Genomic DNA, 21,352 nt, shown 5'->3' with positions numbered 1-21,352 from the left:
ATATATATAATTTTATGACTTTTACACAATAACATGAAAGTTGAATGACGATATGTGAAATTTACGGTCAATGAACTCACGAGTCAACTAGCAAGCCATTTGACATTCTGCGACTTAGTTAACACGAATTCGTCATTCAGCCAAAAAAGAAAAAAGAAAGGACGATAAAGAAAGGTTCAGCCTAAAGTAGCTACAAAACACAGGAAGATTAGAGGTAATTTGGAATTGAAAATTGTAGAACTAGAAAATGGAGGCCAGGACAATACTCTCTTCTATTGTTAGTGTTCTAGTTTTGATATCCATAGGAATATCCATTTGCTTCTGCCTTGGGAAAAAGCCACCAGACAACCAGTATCTTTTTGCAAACCCTAGCCGAGCCGCTGATGATGGCGTTGCGGTTGCACCGCCAGTTGCTCAGCCGCCACTCTAGCGGCAGGAACGTAGCATTAATGGTTGCGGCCGTGTTAACAATTAGGTGGTGTGGCGGTTGTGTATATATGTGGTTTTTTCCGAAGTTTTGTGCAGGTCAAGTTCTTCATTATTGGAAAAATTATCATGCAACAATTTGTACAGGTCAATCTTCATTGGCTAATTTATCATTCATTTGTGGTTCGTGTTCTTATTGATATTGTTTGTGATGTAAAAATATCATGGATGTCATAGTAGAGTGCCGTGATTCTGTTAGTTTTCTTGAAATGGAATTGCTGTATCAGTAATAGATTTGATGCTTTTTCTTAATGGAATTTAAGTTATTATTATTTGTCATGTTTTGCTTTTTGATAGTCAACTACATAAATTTTGACAATATTTTAACATGTTTTTTTCACCGTTTTACAACAGCAACAACAACAACAACAATAAATTCACTATTTTCCACAAGTGAGGTTTGGGGAGGGTAAGATGTACGCAGCCTTACCCCTACGTACCCCTCCAAGGATAGGGAGGCTGTTTTCGATAGACCATTGGCTAGAGAACGGCTGAAAAAGAAAAGGTAATTGCAACAAGTAGGAATAACAGCAAGATAAAATAAGATCAAATCCAAGAATGCAGTCAAACTCTAGGTAGTAATAGCCATCTATGAATAAAAGATATAATACTAACACTAATGCTAGCGAACTGAGTAAGACAAAGAGAAACGCTCGACTACCTCGAACCTTCTACCCTAATCTTTGACCTCCACACCCTCCTGTCTAGAGCCATGTCCTCAGTCAGCTCCATCTGCGCCATGTCCCGCCTAATAACTGCTCCCCAAGACTTCTTAGGTCTACCTCTACCCCTCTTGCTACCCACCGAGGCTAACCGCTCGCACCTTCTAACTGGGGCTTCTATACTTCTCCTCTTAACATGACCGAACCATCTCAACCTCGCCTCCCGCATCTTATCCTCCACAGGGGCCACTCCCACCTTTTCCCGAATAATTTCATTCCTAATCTTATCCAACTGGGTATGCCCACACATCCACCCGCAACATCCTCATGTCAGCTACTTTAATTTTAACTTCTGGCTATGAGAGTTCTTGACCGGCCAATACTCAGCTCCATACAACATAGTCGGTCTAACTACAACCTTGTAAAACTTACCTTTATGTCCCATCGGCACATTCTTATCACACAAGATACCGGAAGCGAGTCTCCACTTCATCCATCCTTCTCCGATATGATGCATGACATCTTCATCAATCTCCCCGTTACTTTGTATTATAGATCCAAGATACTTGAAACTACCTCTCTTGGGGATGACTTGCGTATCAAGCCTCACTTCCATATCCCCTTCCTAGGTACCGTTGCTGAACTTGCACTCCAAGTATTCCGTCTTGGTCCTGCTCAAAACCTTTAGACTCTAGGATCTGCCTCCAAACCTCTAGCCTCTCATTAACATCACCCCGTGTCTCGCCAATTAAAACCATGTCATCAGCAAATAACTTCACCATGGCACCTCACCTTGAATGTGTCTCGTCAATGCATCCATCGCCAAGGAAAATAGGAATGAACTACGAGCTCATCCCTGGTGAAACCCATTCATAATCGGAAAGTGTTCCGAGTCTCTACCCGCTGCCCTAACACAAGTCTTAGCTTCATTATACATATCCTTAATCACCCTAATGTAGGCTACTGGGACTCCTTTAGCCTCCAAGCACCAGAGCGCCTCTCTCGGGACTTTGTCATATGCTTTCTCTAGGTCAATGAACACCATGTACAAGACCTTCTTCATCTCCCTATACTACTCCACCAATCTCCTCACAATGTGAATGACTTCCATAGTCGAACGACCCGGCATGAAATCGAACTGGTTCTCAGAAATTGACACATTGTTCCTCACCCTCACTTCAACCACCCTCTCCCAAACTTTCATAGTATGGCTTAGCAGCTTAATCCCCATATAATTATTGCAACTTTGGATATCGCCCTTGTTTTTATACAGAGGAATCATCGTACTCCACCTCAATTCATCGGGCAGCTTCTTCGTCCTAAAAATGACGTTGGACAGCCTAGTGAGCCTCTCCAAACCTACCCTACCCGTATTTTTCCAAAATTCCACAGGTATTTCATCTGGCCTGGTAGCTCTACCCTGTGCATCTTAGGCAAGCCCCCTCGGCCTCCTTTACTCTTATGCACCTACAATACCCGAAATCCCGGCGCATCTCGGAGTGCTTCAAATCACCCAGCACAACGTCCCTATCACCCTCTTCGTTCAGGAGTTTATGGAAATATGTCTGCCATCATCGTCTTGTTAGTAGCGGAGAACAAGCTTAAGGAATTTTATCTAACGTTTCTGTGTTGAAATATATATTATAAACTATTATCTATAATTTGTATACTGGTTTGGAGACTAAAGCCTTCATGCTTTCTACTCCAATAATTGTTCTGTCCGGTTTAAACTATATCAAAACTTTACCGGAATAATAAACGTACGGGTTTGAAGTATATAAAAACTTCACCATTGTTACGTGTTGTATGTTTGGTTTGGTATTCAGTTTGAAGATATCAAAACTTCACTGATTTAACAAAGTTCTGTTTTGTTTCCAACTCTACAGAAAAATGACGAATGAAAACCAAATTAATGGAAATGTTGCGGGAACGGGTGCTACTGTTACGAATGTTGCTGCCTCGTCAAGCCGTTCAACTCCTGCTCATGCTATGGCACCATCAGAAAAACCTGGAAAGTTTTCCGGTATCGACTTCAAACGCTGGCAAATGAAGATGCTCTTCTATCTTACTACGTTGAGTTTGCAGCGATTCATCAACGAGGATCCTCCGGTCCTGGCTGAAGACACTCCGGATGATAAACGATTTGTTGTAACTGAAGCATGGAAACATTCTGATTTCTTGTGCAAAAACTACATTTTGAGTTGTTTGGAAGATAGCTTGTACAATGTCTATAGTGTCATGGAAACTTCAAAAGCGTTATGGAATGCGCTTGAGAAGAAGTACAAGACTGAGGATGCCGGACTTAAGAAGTTCGTGGCTGCAAGGTTTTTTGATTTCAAGATGATTGACACTAGGTCGGTCATAACTCAAGTCCAAGAATTACAAGTTATTGTGCATGACCTCCTTGCTGAAGGTATGGTCATTAATGAGGCCTTTCAAGTCGCCGCTTTCATTGAGAAATTACCTCCGTTGTGGAAAGACTTTAAGAACTATCTAAAACACAAACAGAAGGAGATGACACTTGAAGACTTGATTGTGCGTTTGAGGATAGAAGAAGACAACAAAAATGCTGAAAAGAAGTCACGTGGGAACTCGACAATAATAACGGCTAACATTGTTGAGGAGGCGCCATAAAACAAGAAGAGAAAGAAGGCTTCTGGACCAAAGAATTAACCAAGCAAGAAAAAGTTCAAGGGTAATTGCCACAACTGTGAAAAATCTGGGCATAAGGCCGTGGATTGTCGTGCACTAAAGAATGATAAGAAGAAGAAGAAGAAGAAGAAGAATCAAGCTAACATGGTTGAAAATGCTGAAGAAATGGAGAACTTGTGTGCCATGTTGTCTGAATGCAACTTGGTAGGAAATCCTAAAGAATGGTGGATAGATTCTGGAGCCACCCGCCATGTTTGTGCTAACAAGGAGTTATTTTCTTCTTATGCCCCCGCAGGACCCGATGAGACAATTTTCATGGGAAATTCGTCTACGGCGAAAATTGAAGGAGTTGGCAAGATTGCGTTGAAGATGACGTCGGGAAAAATAGTTGACTCTAAACCAAGTTCTCCATGTTCCAGAAATTCGCAAGAATCTTGTGTCTACCTCACTTCTTGTCAAGAATGGATTCAAATGTATTTTTATTTCTAATAGTGTTGTACTAAGTAAGAATGATATGTATGTAGGAAAAGGTTACCTGAATGAGGGCCTTTTTAAGCTAAATGTAATAGCAGTTCCTATCAATAAAATTAATGCTTCTTCTTACTTACTTGAGTCAAACACTTTATGGCATTCACGCTTAGGTCACGTCAACTTCAAAACATTGCGAAAAATGATAAATTTAGGAGTATTGCCAAAATTTGATTGCATTAATTCCAAATGTCAAATATGTGTGGAATCAAAGTATGCTAAGCATCCTTATAAGTCCGTTGAAAGGAATTCAAGTCCTTTAGACTTAATTCACACAGATATTTGCGATTTGAAGTCAACACCATCTCGCGGTGGGAAAAAGTATTTTATTACTTTTATTGACGATAGCACGAGATATTGCTATGTTTATTTACTTAATAGTAAAGATGAGGCAATTGATGCTTTCAAGCAATACAAGAGTGAAGTTGAAACACAACTAAACAAAAAGATCAAAATGATAAAAAGTGATAGGGGTGGCGAATATGAATCTCCTTTTGAAGAAATATGTTTGGAAAATGGAATTATTCACCAAACAAATGCCCCTTACTCTCCACAATCTAATGGAATTGCGGAGAGAAAGAATCGAACGTTGAAAGAGATAATGAATGCGTTGTTGATAAGTTCTGGTTTACCACAGAACTTGTGCGGGGAAGTTATACTTACAGCTAACCGAATAATCAACCGTGTACCTCATAGTAAAACACAGTCCATTCCCTATGAAAAATGGAAAGGAAGGAAGCCCAGCTTGAAATACTTCAAAGTGTGGGGGTGTTTAGCTAAGGTACAAGTTCCTAAACCTAAAAGGGTTAAGATAGGTCCAAAAACGGTTGATTGTGTATTTATTGGATATGTAACCAATAGCAAGGCATATCGTTTTCTAGTTCATAAGTCAGAAAATCCTGAGATTCACGTTAATACGATAATAGAATCAGATAATGCTGAATTCTTTGAAACTATTTATCCGTATAAAAAGGAAAGTGAAGTGACCTACCAAAAGTCAAAACGACATCGGGAGGAAATAACAGATGGTATGCCTAATGAGGAAAATCCGAGAAGAAGTAAACGTCAACGGACATCTACTTCATTCGGTCCAGATTTTCTGACTTTCCTGCTAGAAAATGATCCTCGTACCTTCAAGGAAGCAATGTCTTCCTCAGAAGCACAATATTGGAAAGAAGCTGTCAATAGTGAAATAGAATCCATATTGAGCAACCATACATGGGAATTGGTTGATCTTCCTCCAGGTAACAAAACATTGGGTTCTAAATGGGTTTTCAAGAAGAAAATGAAAGACAATGGTACTATTGACAAATACAAGGCAAGACTTGTTGTCAAAGGATTTAGACAGCGAGAAGGTCTTGACTATTTTGACACATACTCGCCGGTAACAAGAATTACATCCATTCGGATGCTAATAGCGTTAGTCGCCTTGTATGATCTTCAAATCCATCAATTGGATGTAAAAACAGCCTTCTTAAATGGTGATTTAGAGGAAGAAATTTACATGGACCAACCTGAAGGGTTTGTGGTTACGGGAAAAGAAAAGAAGGTGTGTCGACTTATTAAGTCTCTTTATGGACTAAAATAAGCACCCAAGCAATGGCATGCGAAATTTGACCAAACAATGTTGTCAAATGGCTTTAAGATTAATGAATGTGATAAATGTTTTTACATTAAGAACGTTCCAAATCATATAGTCATTGGTTGCTTATATGTTGATGATATGCTAATAATGACCAAAGATATTGCTGACATTCAAGCTACTAAGTGTATGCTTGCTAGTAAGTTTGATATGAAAGACTTAGGAGTTGCCGATGTAATTCTAGGAATTAAAATCCAGAGGACTCCTCAGGGTCTAGCTTTGTCTCAATCACATTACGTGAAAATGGTACTTGAAAAATTCAAACACTTGGAATTTAGAAGTGCAAGAACTCCAATGACTTAAATCATCACCTTATAAAGAATAAAGGTGAAAGTACGTCTCAATTGGAGTATGCTCGTGTGTTGGGAAACTTAATGTACATCATGAACTTTACACGACCTGATATAGCTTGTGCAATAAGTAAACTTAGTCGATTCACAAGTAATCCAAACAAACATCATTGGGTGGCAATGAAACGAGTTCTGGGATATTTGGAATATACCCAAGACTACGCTTTGCACTACAATAAATATCCTACGGTTATCGAAGGATATAGTGATGCAAATTGGATAACCGGCTCAACAGAAACAAAGTCCACAAGTGGATATGTTTTTACTATTGGTGGAGGAGCAGTATCTTGGAAGTCTTCCAAACAAACGTGCATCGCTTGCTCTAAAATGGAATCAGAGTTTATAGCTTTGGATAAAGCCGGTGAAGAAGCTGAATGGCTTCGAAATTTCTTAGAAGACATTCCGTTCTGGCCAAAACCTTTAGCTCCTATTTGCATACATTGCGATAGTGAGGCTGCAATAGGACGGGCAGGGAGCGTTATGTATAACGGAAAGTCTCGTCATATACGACGAAGACATAACACCGTTAGACAACTACTTTCTAGTGGAATTATCACTATTGATTATGTAATATCAAAGGATAATGTAGCGGATCCGCTAACAAAAGGCTTAACTAGAGAGGGAGTTGAGAAATCATCTAAGGGAATGGGACTATGGCCGAGGACAAGTCAACATGGTGGTAACTCTACCTAGAATTTTGGATGTTCCGAGATCTAGGTTCAAGGAGCTCAAACAAAGTTGTGATTGACCGGTTCAACATTGTCAAAGTAATATCTTTGGTCCCTTCTCGTGATGAAGACAATGTTCAGTAACAAGGATAGAACTTTACACGTTCTTTAATGATTACCTAAGTTTGATGTGGTATTTATCAAATAGTGTCAATCTAAAGGATTACACGTTTAGGAATCACCTATGTAAGTGTGAAGTGGAAGCCGCTTTTATGAGAATTTTGTAAGGCCAATTCTCTACACACTTATGAAACCAGGCGGTGTTCATGGCTGAAACGAACACAACAATGAGAACCAAAAGATGGTTAAGGGTTGGTTGTGTGACATATGGTTGTCTAGGTATACACTAAAGTTCGACGGTTCAAAGATATCAAATCTACCGATTGACCGAGTATATCCAACATATGTTCACTACAGAAAGTTCACCCGTTAGCCATCACCACCAACAACTGTCATATTTTAAAAAACTATTTACTTTATTGATAGAATATTGGATTAGTTAGTATTTCGTTTGAATTTTATGTTTATTAATTTTCAAATAAAGATAAATTTTATACATTCAGATGTTAAAAATCAAACAGTCTTAATTATTTATATTCAGATCTTAATACACATCTTAATATATTCATATGTGTATTCAGATTCAGACGTCTTAATCTTAATAAAAACAAATGAGGGCTTACAAAAGCCTCTTCATTGTTATTTTTCAGACAACTCCTTTAATTTCGTGTATATATATATATATATATCATCCCCTTAATCTTTCGTTTATAAGATCTTACATCTTGAATAGCCTAGATAACATGTTTGGGGACACGAGACATCACGGGTAAACTAGTTTGTTTTATTTAATGTTGAAATTTTATGCAATTGTTGTTGCTAAGTTAATGTAACTAGAATTAATATCACCTAACAGTCTTTGCGATGATTGACATTGACAAAAAATAACGTGCAACGCACGTTTGTAAAGACTAGTACTATATTAAAAGCCGAAGACCCTTAGCGAAATATTGGTCGACTTTTTAACCCTTTAAAAAAGACTTTTATAAAGAACAAAATTGTAAGTTAAGTTAGTTTCCTAATATTTGGGACTTCTAATTCACTTAAAATTGTGCATATTAAATTTTCCCTCATAAAAATAGGCAAGAAGTCCTAATATTTAGCAATTTGAAATTAATAAATATTTTACCTTATATAATTTATACTAATTAAAGATACATTCTTTGTGGAATACCTATAAAATCAAGAACGATGGTGGCCTCAGTTGATTTCTAACTAAAAAACTGAAATGCGGGGAAATAAATCACATATTAAAGTAAAATTATTTAATACAATAACGTCTAAAATAAAATTATTTCAACGTGGAACAAATAAATATGCATTTTAATTTTTTTTAATTATAATCCTACAAAATAATTGATCCATATTTAGTTAAGCACCGGAAATGATTGTTTGACATCATATTTAATCATACTAAATCACATAATCCTAAATTTATATTATAAAGTACAAAATATCTACAAGAACTGCTGATAGACTTTTTATCCCTTAAAAATAATTTTTATATTGAATAAAAATGCAGTGTAGATATCTCCCTACGTAATATTTAAATTTTTTTGCTTATTAAATCTTTTTTTATTTGAACTATATAGGAAGTCTAAATATTTAGGATTGTAAACTAGATTATATATAAACATATCCAAATTAATATAGCACACGCTTGGTGAATTCAATAACTTCTTATAGTAATTTGTTCATCCTGTTGATATTTCATGTTTTAGTAATATTTTCTTTGCTCATGCACATTTCAGCAAAGTATGTAAATCATAATTTTTCTTTTTAATTTCAATAAATAAAACCTCATGAAGCGAGATAAACTAAGAAGACATGATTTGATTTATGTTATTTGATAAGTCCTTAAAGAATCATTTGAAAAACATCTTAAATCTTAAAATCTTCAATGGTGTTTTTATTGAAACTAAATAAAAAAAGCACGATAACTTGTGAAATTGGGCTGATAAAATTATAAAATTGAAACATAATTTAAGATGAATATATTGAATGATGATTGAGGAGTTTTCACGCTCCCTCATTATAATCTTGGAAACTTGTTTACAATTCAGTGTTTCTTCCATTGGTTAGCATATTCACACTATAGCTTCAGGCTTGAGCAACAATGACAGAGATGAGCCCAGTTACTCCGTTTGCGTTTCCTGATAGTAAAAATGCTGATGAATTAGAAGAAGGAAATGATCCTGTAGGAGAACAAATTAGAAGAAGGAAATACAGTAGTTGCTATCTTAATTTGTTTTTTTATGTAACAAATAGAATGATGTGGTTTTTATATTGTTAATCATTTTTGTTTATTATAATAGTGTTTGAGCCAATTTATTTATACTTTGATTATTTTATCTGAGTATGTAATTTTTTCTACCAATACAAGTAATGAGTAACACTAATACTAAAATTAAGGCAAATATGACTTCACCTTTTTAAATTTTCCCTCTTTTGGATTCATATTCTTGTCCAGAATGGTCTTTATTCTAGTTTCTTCAACTTCAAAGTCATATTCTTGGACCTGTCATTTTGCCTAAAAGACAATTACATGTGACTTTTCAATTTGGTATTTAATAACTACACTAATACTGTAAAAAGAAAATTCCATTGTCACTATATAACTAAACTCCGTCCAAAAGAAAAATGAACTAAAACCTTGTCCAGAACTTGGTGGTTAAGAGAGGAAAAACTAATGAAAACCCATAATTTTAACTAAGCCTAGTTAAGAGTCACAAATAAAGTAAGAATATACATTTAATTAAACATGACTAGAAAGTTATTTAAAAGAGAAAATTTAAGTTTTAATTAATTTGATACAAACACCAACGATGAATAAGTTATAGCACAGCTAAAATAAAAGTGTTATAAAATTATGATATTCTTCTCCCTCGTTGTGTAAAATAATGAGTGTATTCTTCTTGGGCTCGGAGGCTTTCACCAGAAGGGGTTTGGGCTTTTTTGATGAGCTTTGGGTTTAACTTTGTGGCTTGGGCTGTTGAGTTTTGGGTTACGGTTTGGACCGCCAGAATTGAAAGGTATTGGTGGCAGATCTTAGTGAAATATACCGGCTAAAATAAACAATAAATTTGGCTGGCTATTTGTGTAATTAGCCATTTTTTTATCCCTGCCACTAAATTATTAGCCACAATTTAAAAAGTTATTAGACTTTAGCCATTCTATTTAAACGCGGATATATTTTGGACAAATGAACCCCAACACACCGAACAATTCTAGCAATTATTGCTGGATTTCAAATATTTTACAAGTGAAACTCCAGCACAATATACTGAAATCCGTAAAACTCTCTACAGGTGAAATTAAAAATATACGGTACTGAATTTTAGAGCTTTTAAAAGTAAAATTTTAGTATTGTACTGGAATTCAAACCTTTATAGGTTCAAACCCCAGCAATGGTACCTTATTATTTTGAACTTCAGAACACAATTATGGAGTTCTAACTTCTACAAGTTGAAACTCCGAGATATTATCCTTGAGCTTAAGAGAGGTACCATTAGTGAAATATTCCTTTTAGGTTTAAATCCCATCAACAATTATTGGGGTTCAAAATTCAACCCTTTATAGATTTAAACATCACTAATGATTACTAGGATTTTAATCCTTTCATATTGTTTCAGATACCTTATATTGAACTTCGATCTGGAATCATTCTTGAATTTTACACTAGCAAAGCCTAAAAAATCAGGAATCGTTCTTGGGATTTCGAACTCCAATGTTAATTGTTGGTTAACTATATTTGACTAACATATTATCACAGGTTAAACTATATCAGTTGTATAAGAAAATATTTACATGATCCGCGTATATAATTTAAATCATTGAAAGATTTCATAAAATTGGGCAAATGATACTCTTAGGCCTTCACCCTACACTGGTTTATTGTTGTCTTTCATTCTTTCTCCTAACTGTCGTCTTTCAGCTGGAGTTCAATGAAAATAGCCCATATCGTTGGGGGTACTTAGATTTAATGATGTTCAATTTCTTATATACGAAATGATTCATTTCATTTCAGCACGTAACATATCTTTTTTTCTGTTGGGTAAAGAATGGGAAAGTGATGTAGAAAAAGGGTTTAAGGATCTTAGGGCTATTTTTGTCAATTTTACTGTTCTATCCTGGGATAATAATCCCAGGATTAATTATCCCACCCCTACAAGGTATTGTTATCCCGGTACTAATTTTAATCCCGGGATAATTTATCCCAAATTTGATAACCACACAAGGTATAAGGTAATATTAAATTTTTATCCCAACACTATTTTTACTTATCCCTCATATCAAACTTATCCTAAGAGTATATAGCAAGTTGTATCTGGTCTTTAGTTACTTACCTGAATTTAGGAAAGTAAATTTTAGGCGAAATACATAAATGGCCCCTCCAAGTTGTCCATAACGGTTATTTGAACACCTCAATAGACCTATTTATCAAGTAGACACCTCAAGTTATTTTTCAATGTATCACTTAAACCCTTCAAAGTGACATGGCAAAATGTGTGTACTACACTCGCCTTGCAGCAAGTGAAGCCTTTCAAAATTATGTTTATTTCTTCTTCTTTTTTTAATTTAACTGGTGGAGCCCACTTTTCTTCACTCTTTCTTCTCCAAACCATCCTACCTTCTGCCCAAACAAACCCATCTGCAATTCTGTATCCCCTATTCCCTTTTCCCTAAATCATCCTCCCTTCAAACTCCTGTCAGACCCCTTCCACTTTACCTTCCCAGTTCCCACCTTCTTCTCCGACACACCCTACACCCAAAACCTATCCTATCCTTATTCAAAAATTAAATCTAATTTTTTTTCTTAAAATGAATAAAAATATAAAAAAATATAGAATAGCCAAGCGAATAACCTAGTCACCCAAGAACCTCGCCGAAAATTCTCATCCTGTGGCCTCTCTAGCCGGAAAAGCTCATCGCTGGAAAAATTTGAAAGAATCTACTCTATTGGAATCTTTAATTCTAAAATTGATTTTAAGAGAGGAACATGAGTTAGAAGATAGGGCGATTACCGGTTGGGTATTTTTCGGCGGAATTCCGATGAGATTTTTCACCATTATTGGGTCTGATAAGTTGTAACAGAGTGTTTTGTGGGTGAGGGGGGCTATGGAGGAGAAAATAAATAAGAAAAAGATCACCGGAATATGTTCCAACCACCATCGACTCCGGTCATCTCTTTCTTTTACAGTGGTCTCCAAGTTTTTGTCATAGACTCATGGTCATTAGCCTTTCTCGTGAGAGGAAACGAGACAGAAGGGTATTGGTCGGAAGGGGTCTTCTTTGACATCGAAAGATGAAGTTGGAGGTGGGGGGAGGGGGAGGAGGAGAAAGGGACGCTGGAGAAGTGTTTTTTCTTCTTTAGATTTATTTTAATTTTTGGTTAATATTAAAAGTACAAGAGGGGGAGGGGTGAATTGTAAATACTTCAAATTAATTGCTTATAAGTTGACTTATAACTTGAGTAGTCGGCTGAATATGATAATTTAGCAGATATGGTAACGGAAAGTAAAGTGCAGAAAATAATTGCAGGAATTAAAAACACCGGGATTTTTATACTGGTTCGGATTCAATGTAAATCATAATCCAGTCCCCTTGGGTTGCAAGGGAGTTCTCTTCAGTAAATGAGTTTCTTCCGAGTACAGATGTGGTGTATATCGCTCAGTTTCTCTATCACTCGTTTTTGATACAATGCCTCACCAGTTGTGTGCTCTCTTTCTATCCCCGACTTGTTACACAGCAGATCTTAGTGAACTATAATGCTTGTTTGCAGTAGAATAAATAGAGTGATTTGGTTTGATCAAAGTATATCTGAGCTAGGGTTTACAAGGGAGTATAAATACTTTGATGGATGGTAGAGGCTTGACAACCCAAGAGATTTGATCCTTGGAAAGAATTGATTCTTTCCAAGAATAAGGAATGAGCCGTTGCTTCTCTTGATTGCTTTCCTTCAGCAGAGGATTGCTTCACTTGATTTCTCCTTGATTGTTGGATCTTCCAAATGTGGTCGCTTCCTAGATCTCCTCGTATCCTTTAGTCTTCCGTGATTCTGCCCATGATTCGTGCCTTTGTCCAAGGCTTATTTGATTTTCTCCAGCTCAGCTAATCATTGTTATTGTTGATTGATTCGTTGATTAGATTACGCCCAGATTTACGAGACCACTCCAGATTTGTTGATCACATGCTGATTGATTTCTTTCTTTGTACATCATGAACCATTCCAGCGGTCTTCTTTACTTCTTGAACTTGATTTCCTGCACATGTATATTATTTGCATCATTAAAACATGATCTAACAATCTCCCCCTTTTTGATGATGGCAAAATATTATAATAAGGTGAAGAAGTAAACACCAGTCGACTTCCCTGTGTTTTACCAGTCGACTTGACTCCCCCTCAATGTATGCAGTCGACTTGACCGGTCCATGACACTCCCCCTCAATGTGTGCAGTCAACTTGTACCGACTTGTACCTGTACAGTATACAATATATGCTACCTATACACATATAAAATGTGTGCAGTCGACCTGTACACATACACATATAGACACATAGTCGACTTGTACCTGTACACATACACATAACATAGGCAAAATAACATAGGCTTTTTCTCCCCATTTTTGTCATCAGCAAAGAGGGATCATAAACATAGATAACAGCAAAGCAGAAAAGGTAAAGAGAGTATCCAGCGGCTGGTGAAATAGCTCACAGTAGCCACAAAAAAAAACAGAATTATCCAAGGGCTTAAACTACAGCCCACAATACCACCTAAATAAGTTGTCAAAAAAAACATCCATACTAGCGGCGCAGGAAATAGGTAAGGGTGTTGCAGATGGACTCCTTTAACTGTTCAAAGCTATTATTTGCAGCGATGCTCATACCATCCAGCCTGTCGTGAACCTCCTTGAAGGCTTTGACAGCATTCTCCCTTACTCTGAGAACAGCAACTCTGATTTTTGACACGTCAGACCCTGTTTCCGTTGAAAGAGCATGAATGTCACCCACAGTGGACTAGGGGTGGGCATTCGGTACTTCGGTTCGGTATTTAATAATTTCGGTTCGGTAATTCGGTATTCGGTTTATCAATTGTGTATACCAAATACCATACCAAAATATTTCGGTACGGTTCGGTTTTTCTTATTTTGGTTCGGTACGGTTTCGGTACGGTTTCGATTTAATAATCGCTAAAATTTAGCTAACGCCTAAGTCCTAACAGTGCACTGTCCAGATGCATAATTGTTGCAGCAAGCCAGCAACGTTTGAAATTGAAACCAGCAACGTTTGAAGTTGCAACACATGCATAATTTTCTATCCATACACAAATACAAATCTAACGCCACACAGAAAGTCAGAAACAATACATACTAAACACCAGATGCTATAGATTTATAGCATCTAAAATCTATAAGTCAGAAACAATAAAAAACAGTCAACAATGTTTGTACATACTTACTTAACTTTGAAATTGAAACAATACATACTTAACAGATGCAGCAGCAGTCTAAACTTTGAAATTGAAACACTACATACTAAACTCAAGTTAAGTTTGAAATTGAAAGTTGAAACAATACATTACATACTTAACAGATGCAAACAGTCAACACTGTTCACTGTTGCAGCAGCAACAGTCTAAACTTAACAGATGTAAACTAAACAATACATAATAAACTTAACAGATGCAACAGCAACACTGTTGCAGCAACAACAGTCAACACAATAGTCATTGCGAATCACCAGATGCAAACAGTCAACACTGTTGCAACTACACATTATAGACTTGACCACAATGCTTGAACCTAAAAAAATATAAATCATAAGTTAGAATATAATATTTTGATGATAAAAAAACAAAACTACAAAAGTATTAAGTATATCACCAAATAAAATGAGTATTAAACTTACCTCTCAAGATGCAAGTTGCAACTATACATCAAACAATGCTAGTTGTGCTTCCATTATTTTCCATATCTATAGATAATTCGACCAAATATGTCATACAAATGAAAAAGCATGATATATTATTTTGAACTAAAATACACGCAAAATATTAAAGCTTACCGAGCTCGAGTTCCTCAAGATACTTCAAGTCTTCTTCAACACTAATAGGATTGTTCTCTTCTCTAAGCCAATCTTGAACACAAATAAGAGCTTCCACACATTTAGGAGTCAATGAACTCCTAAATGAATCAAGGATACGGCCACCGGTGCTAAATGCGCATTCTGACGCCACACTAGAAATTGGAATGGCCAACACATCACGAGCCAACTCCGAAAGAATAGAAAATCTAGGAGCATGTGTTTTCCACCAACTCAAGATATCAAAGTCTTCACTAAAAGGTTCTTGTTCTTCACTAATGTATTTATCCAACTCCGATTTAGCACCCCCATCCCCATTGTCTTCCTTTTGTTTCTTCAAGCTAAGCTTAGTCCTTATTTTTGATGCACTTATAACATTCCCACTAGATGTGTTAGATGTGTTGCTAGATGAAGTAGATCTAGATGGAGATTGAGGACAAGATGCAGTTGAATATTTTTTTAGATACTCTCCAAACAAAGAATTCATATAAGCATACACCTCAACATTTATTTTCTTTCCTTTTTCCTCCCCAAAAAGTTCTTCAAGTGCTCCCTCAACATATTCAAATTTGTTACGTGGATCCAACACAGAAGCAATAAAAATCATTTTATTCATCTTTTCAGGCTCACCCCAATATTTCTTGAACTTTTCTTGCATTCGCTCAGCCATTTTTCTCAAATGCTCATCCTCACTAGCTAAACACATTTTCAAATGACAATAAAGTTCAGATACATCCTCAAAATGAGAACTACAAGTGACATAACGTGAACCTGAAACTTTTTTAGTTAGCTCGTGAAATCTTGCAAGAAACTCTATCACATTCCTCACATTCACCCAATCATCAGAATCAAGAGGACCTACACTACTACCATCTTCACAAACATGAGAACATTGATAAGCAGAAAATCCATCATCAAAAAGATGAAACTTGTCAAAGGCCATTTCAAATTTTTGTGCCGTGTCCAACATCAAATAGGTGGAATTCCACCTAGTAGGAACATCCAAACACAATGTTTTGGTACATTCTACCTTTACATGTGCACAACACTGTTTAAACTTTAAGGTCCTTGCAGGCGAAGATCTCACATACCTCACAACATTTCTAACACGTGTCACAGAAGCATCAAGTTCTTTTAAACCATCTTGCACAATTAGATTTAGTATATGAGCCATGCAGCTCACATGAAGATGCTTACCACTCATCATATTAGTTTTCCACATATCTAACTGTTTAGACAATTCTTTAACTGTGACATCATTTGAAGAAGCATTGTCCACGGTAATAGTAAAAACCTTGTCTAATTTCCATTCAAGCAAACAATCCCTAATAACTTTAGCCATCTCTTCACCCTTATGACCAGTAATAGGGCAAAAATCTAGTATTCTTTTATGCAACTTCCAATCCTTATCAATGAAGTGGGCTGTCAAACACATATAATTTATTCTTTGTAGTGAAGTCCATGTGTCTGTTGTGAGGCAAATTTTTGGTTGTGCTTCTCTAAAAGACTTTCTTAGATTTTGCTTCATTTCACTGTAAACTTCATAACAATCCCTTGTTATTGTTCTACGAGAAGGAAGACGAAATAATGGTTGAGTTTTTCTCATAAACTTCATAAAGCCTTCATTTTCTACAAAGCTAAATGGTAGTTCATCAATAACTATCATCTCAATTAAGGCCCTCCTAACAACTTCTTGTTCAAATTTCCAAATTGATCCTTCGTCATTTTGGCAAGATTGAAAATTTATCTTTGTTTGACTATTATCTTTATCAATGTTAAGTGGGTATTCTTTGCATCTAAGCAAATGATTCTTCAATCCTGTTGTTCCATTCCTAGATGAATTAGCCGCATAGGCTTGTTTACAATATCGACATCGTGCTTTCCCAACCCCATTAACCTCAAATTTATCAAAATGGTTCCAAACGTCAGACCTAGGTTGCATGGCTTTCCTTTTTCTAGAATCTTGGGTATCAATGGTGTTGGTGTTACTATCTACCGTAATAGGTAAACTTTCACTTGAACCAGCATCACTTACTCTACTTGTATCTGCCATCTATACAAAATTAAACAAATATAAACACAAATTAACAATCATGGGGTACAATCATAGGGTAGCAGACTTAACAAGAAAGCCAAACATTCACATTTCTTCCAGATTCGACAACCTTGTTTTATGAACCAAGAGAATGAAAACAAAAAAGCAGAATAAGTTTTCTTTAGTGCAGTTTTTTTGCCAAGACAATGCTAATAACCAAGCGAGAAGAGTTGATAGTCAGATAAATCAAAGCCTCATTTTCCTTCTTTCTGTTCTGTTAACATCCTTGAGACCACGGGTATTCTGTTAACACAGAATTTGATCACTTCGACATATACATTATAACCTTGAAATGTTTTACTATGACCATTTTTAGCATTTGTATTTATAATATAATCTTCAACTGTTTTACTAATCAGTCTTCTTTGCAATTCAGCTGTTTCATTAAACTGCATCATGATTAACTTTCCACATTGATGATTTTTGGACCCCCGACTAAAAGAAACTGGTTGGAAAAGATTAGCTAAGTACAGCAGAATTAGCATGCAAGAGACTTAAATGGATCCTTAAGTCAGTAATACACACACAGACTTTTTTTTCTCTGTCTTTGGGGTGTTTAAAGTGGAAGAAGGGGACTGCTGCTAGGTAAAGTGTGTATTTTTTGACACAGCTCGGTACACAACAACAGGTCAACAGGGGATAAGGCAAACATCAGTCGATACCAAGTTCTTGCTTTAATGTTCTCATAATTTCAAATGTTAAATAGAGACAGAATTTCGGACAGATTTAAACTGAGTTTAGGATCAAAATGAATCTAAGCTAAGTAGTACTGCTTCTGTGGCTTCGATAATCCTAAAGCATTTACAAACATTCTCAACACAAATGATTTCACAGTCCTAATTTGGTATCGCTAGAAAGTAGAAATCGCTAGAAAGTAGAAACATACCTTTGAAAATTGAAGACTGGGGAGTGAGGAGTCGGAGCTAGGGGTGCGAAGTCGGAAATCCCCCAAAATCCCAATCGCCGACGCCAAATCGTAGTCGGAGCTGCTGACTGCTGAGCTTGGGCGATATCGTCCACTTTCTCTCACTATACTTGCTACAAAGTTAGGGCAACTGGGCAAGGGTTCTGGTTTGTTAATTTGTTTCTTCTAACTCTAAGTCAGACTTAAAGAAGATGGGTGGGCTTGGGGCTGGGCTGGGCTAGAAATAAAATAAAGAAGGGTGGGTGGGCTTGGGCGTTGGGCTGGGAATGGGTAGGGTAGTGGACTGTGGACTGGCCTATTTAAAATTCGGTATTTCGGTATAACCGAAANTGAATGATAGGCAAAAATACTATATAAGGTCGAAGAGTTAAACACCAGTCGACTTTTCCCATGTTTTTACCAGTCGACTTGACTCCCCCTCAATGTGTAGCAGTCGACTTGTACCGACTTGACCTGTACAGTATACAATATATGACTACCATACACATATAAAATGCGTGCAGTCGACATACACATATAGACACATAGCGTTTTGACCTGTACACACATACATAACATAGGCAAAATACATAGTCTTTTCACCCCCTTTTTGCATCAGCAAAGAGGGATTATAAACATAGATAACAGTAAAGCAGAAATGGTAAAGAGATTATCCAGTGGCTAGGTGAAACAGCCCACGAGTAGCAAAAAAAATGAAATCATCCAAGGGCTTAATCTACAACCCACAATACCACCAAAACAAGTTGTCAAAAAAAAACATCCACACTAGCGGCGCATGAAATAGGTAAGGGTGTTGCAGATGGCCTCCTTTAACTGTTCGAAGCTAGTATTTGCAGCGATGCTCATACCATCCAGCCTGTCGTGAACCTCCGTGAAGGCTTTGACAGCATTCTCCCTTACTCTGAGAACAACAACTCTGATTTTTGACACGTCAGACCCTGTTTCCGTTGAAATAGCATGAATATCACCCACAGTGGACTGAGTGGCGGAAAGAAGATTCTTGATGTCAGAGAGTTTGGAGTCAATAGAGCTAAGTTTTTCACTAAGCTCAGAACTGACAAGAGTAGGAGGAGGAACAACTGATGAAGGTTTAGTTTCCATAGGGGCCTGCTTTGCTTCACTCTCACTTTTCTTAACCCAGGAGCCCTTGATACTCACATAGCCCATACTAGAAAAAGCTCTAGAATTATAGGACTTGCAGACAGTAATGAAGGAATAGTTGGATAGAGAAATTTGATAGGCTTCCAGAATATGAGAGATTGCCATGCCATAGGGTAAACTAGTGGGATCTTCAGCACTTTCTATCATGAAATTGATGACCCAGGAGGAAAGCTTGAGTTTGAGTTTGGTTATGAGGCAGTAGACAAAGAATGTATCCCTTTGAGAGAAAGTTGAAAAGGAACCAGTACGGGGAAGCAGAGTGGTTGCCACAATATGGGCTAGAACCCGAGTTTCAAAACTTACATCACTGGGGCCCAATTGGTTTGGAAGAATTTCAGAGGGACACTCAACAATGCACTGTTTGGCTTGGTCAAAAGAAATTTCAAAATCCTCAGGCCACACATTTTTAAAAAGAGTAGGGAAACCAGAGCAATGACATTGGAAAAGAGAGTCAAACAAGGCACAATCAAGAACAATGTGCTTACCTAGCACTAGAGATTCTAGCCTATCTGGTTTACTGGAGCGAAGATTTGCATAAAACATTTTGACCGGGGGTTCATATACACTAGGCGGAGGAATAGAGAGGAATTTTTCCCACCCTTGATAAACAAAGAGCTCTTTAACCTTACAGTTGAGGGCTTCCATATCATCAAGATCCACGATCCTTCCATGGGCGATGGGCTTGTCCTTAAGAGTAATGAAAAGATCCCTATTTAGGGTATCCCAGAAATTTAGGTCAGTCTCGAGTGAGGCAGAGAAATCAACTTTTGATTTCTTTGGGGTGGATGGAATTGGAGGATCTTCCATGGGTCGTTTGCCTAAGGCTTTTTCTCCTAGAAGTTGGGAGTGTTCAGAGAAATCACCCTGAGATGAGGCGAAGCCTTCAGAGTGATCAGACCCTAGGTCTACTTGCTCAGGAGGCGCAGAAGGGGGTTTCGCCTTAGAACGGGTACTTTTTCTGGTGGAGGCAGAGGGATTCTTGGAGTGTTTCGCCATTGTAGAAGAGGGGATTTGCTCAAGGTTTTGGAGAGAAGATAGAGATGAGAGTGACTGAAAGGGTTTTCTAACTTAAGAAGAGGGTTTTGACGGTTGAGTACAGAAAAGGAAAAGTTGTCAGTTGAGAAGACGTGATGATTGGCTTTCCATCTTCAGACCGCGAACTGATGTGAACAAAGTGAAAAGAGGGGGGAAAATCGGAGGCGTAATTAATGCGTGGGAAAAGGACAATTATAGCACTTAAAAGTAATTGAGCACATAGGTCCTAAGAGTTATTAGAACAGCAAATAATACCAAGTAGTTTTCTCAAAGTACAAAATCTTTCTTCTAACAAAGGCTTAGTAAAAATATCGGCTAATTGAGCAGAGGTGCCAACAAAGGCTATTTCTATATCTCCCTTAAGAACATGATCTCTAATAAAATGATGCTTAATATCTATATGCTTTGCTCTAGAATGATGCACAGGATTTTTTGAAATACAAATAACATTAGAATTATTTATCACAAAAAATTTGTATAGGTTTAAACGAAAGCTCATAGTCACCCAATTGATGAGACATCCACAGTAGTTGTGCACAACACTGTCCAATAGCAATGTATTCAGCTTCAGTAGTGGACAAAGCGACTGATGCTTGCTTTTTACTGTTCCAGGATATTAATGCCTTTCCTAGTAATTGACAAGTGCCGCTTGTGCTCTTTCTATCTTCTTTATCACCTGCAAGATCAGCATCTGAAAAACCTTCTAATTTAAAAGAGTTAGAGTGAGGATACCACAATCCATGAGATACAGTTCCAATGAGATGTCAAATGATTCTCTTTACATCAGTCAAATGTGACTCCTTGGGAGCTGACTGAAACCTGGCACATTTACATACACTGAACATAATATCTGGTCGACTTGCTGTCAGATATAGCAGTGATCCAATCATTCCCCTGTATTTGGTTTCATCAACTGGGGTGCCCTGTTCATCTTTGTCTAGATTT

The 21,352-nt window shown here is 37.0% G+C and overlaps 1 long non-coding RNA gene across 1 annotated transcript; it reads right to left on the bottom strand.

Annotated features, from left to right (window-relative positions):
- Positions 14,838-15,295, bottom strand: LOC109231969. Its single transcript, XR_002068867.1, has 3 exons — positions 15,174-15,295; positions 15,018-15,083; positions 14,838-14,911 (listed from the first exon to the last, which is right to left on the bottom strand). It is a non-coding gene; the product is annotated as an uncharacterized LOC109231969 (long non-coding RNA).

Source organism: Nicotiana attenuata, chromosome 9 (genome assembly GCF_001879085.1).
Source record: "Nicotiana attenuata strain UT chromosome 9, NIATTr2, whole genome shotgun sequence".
In the NCBI taxonomy this organism is placed as follows: domain Eukaryota; kingdom Viridiplantae; phylum Streptophyta; class Magnoliopsida; order Solanales; family Solanaceae; genus Nicotiana; species Nicotiana attenuata.
This window is presented reverse-complemented; position numbering and strand designations above follow the sequence as displayed.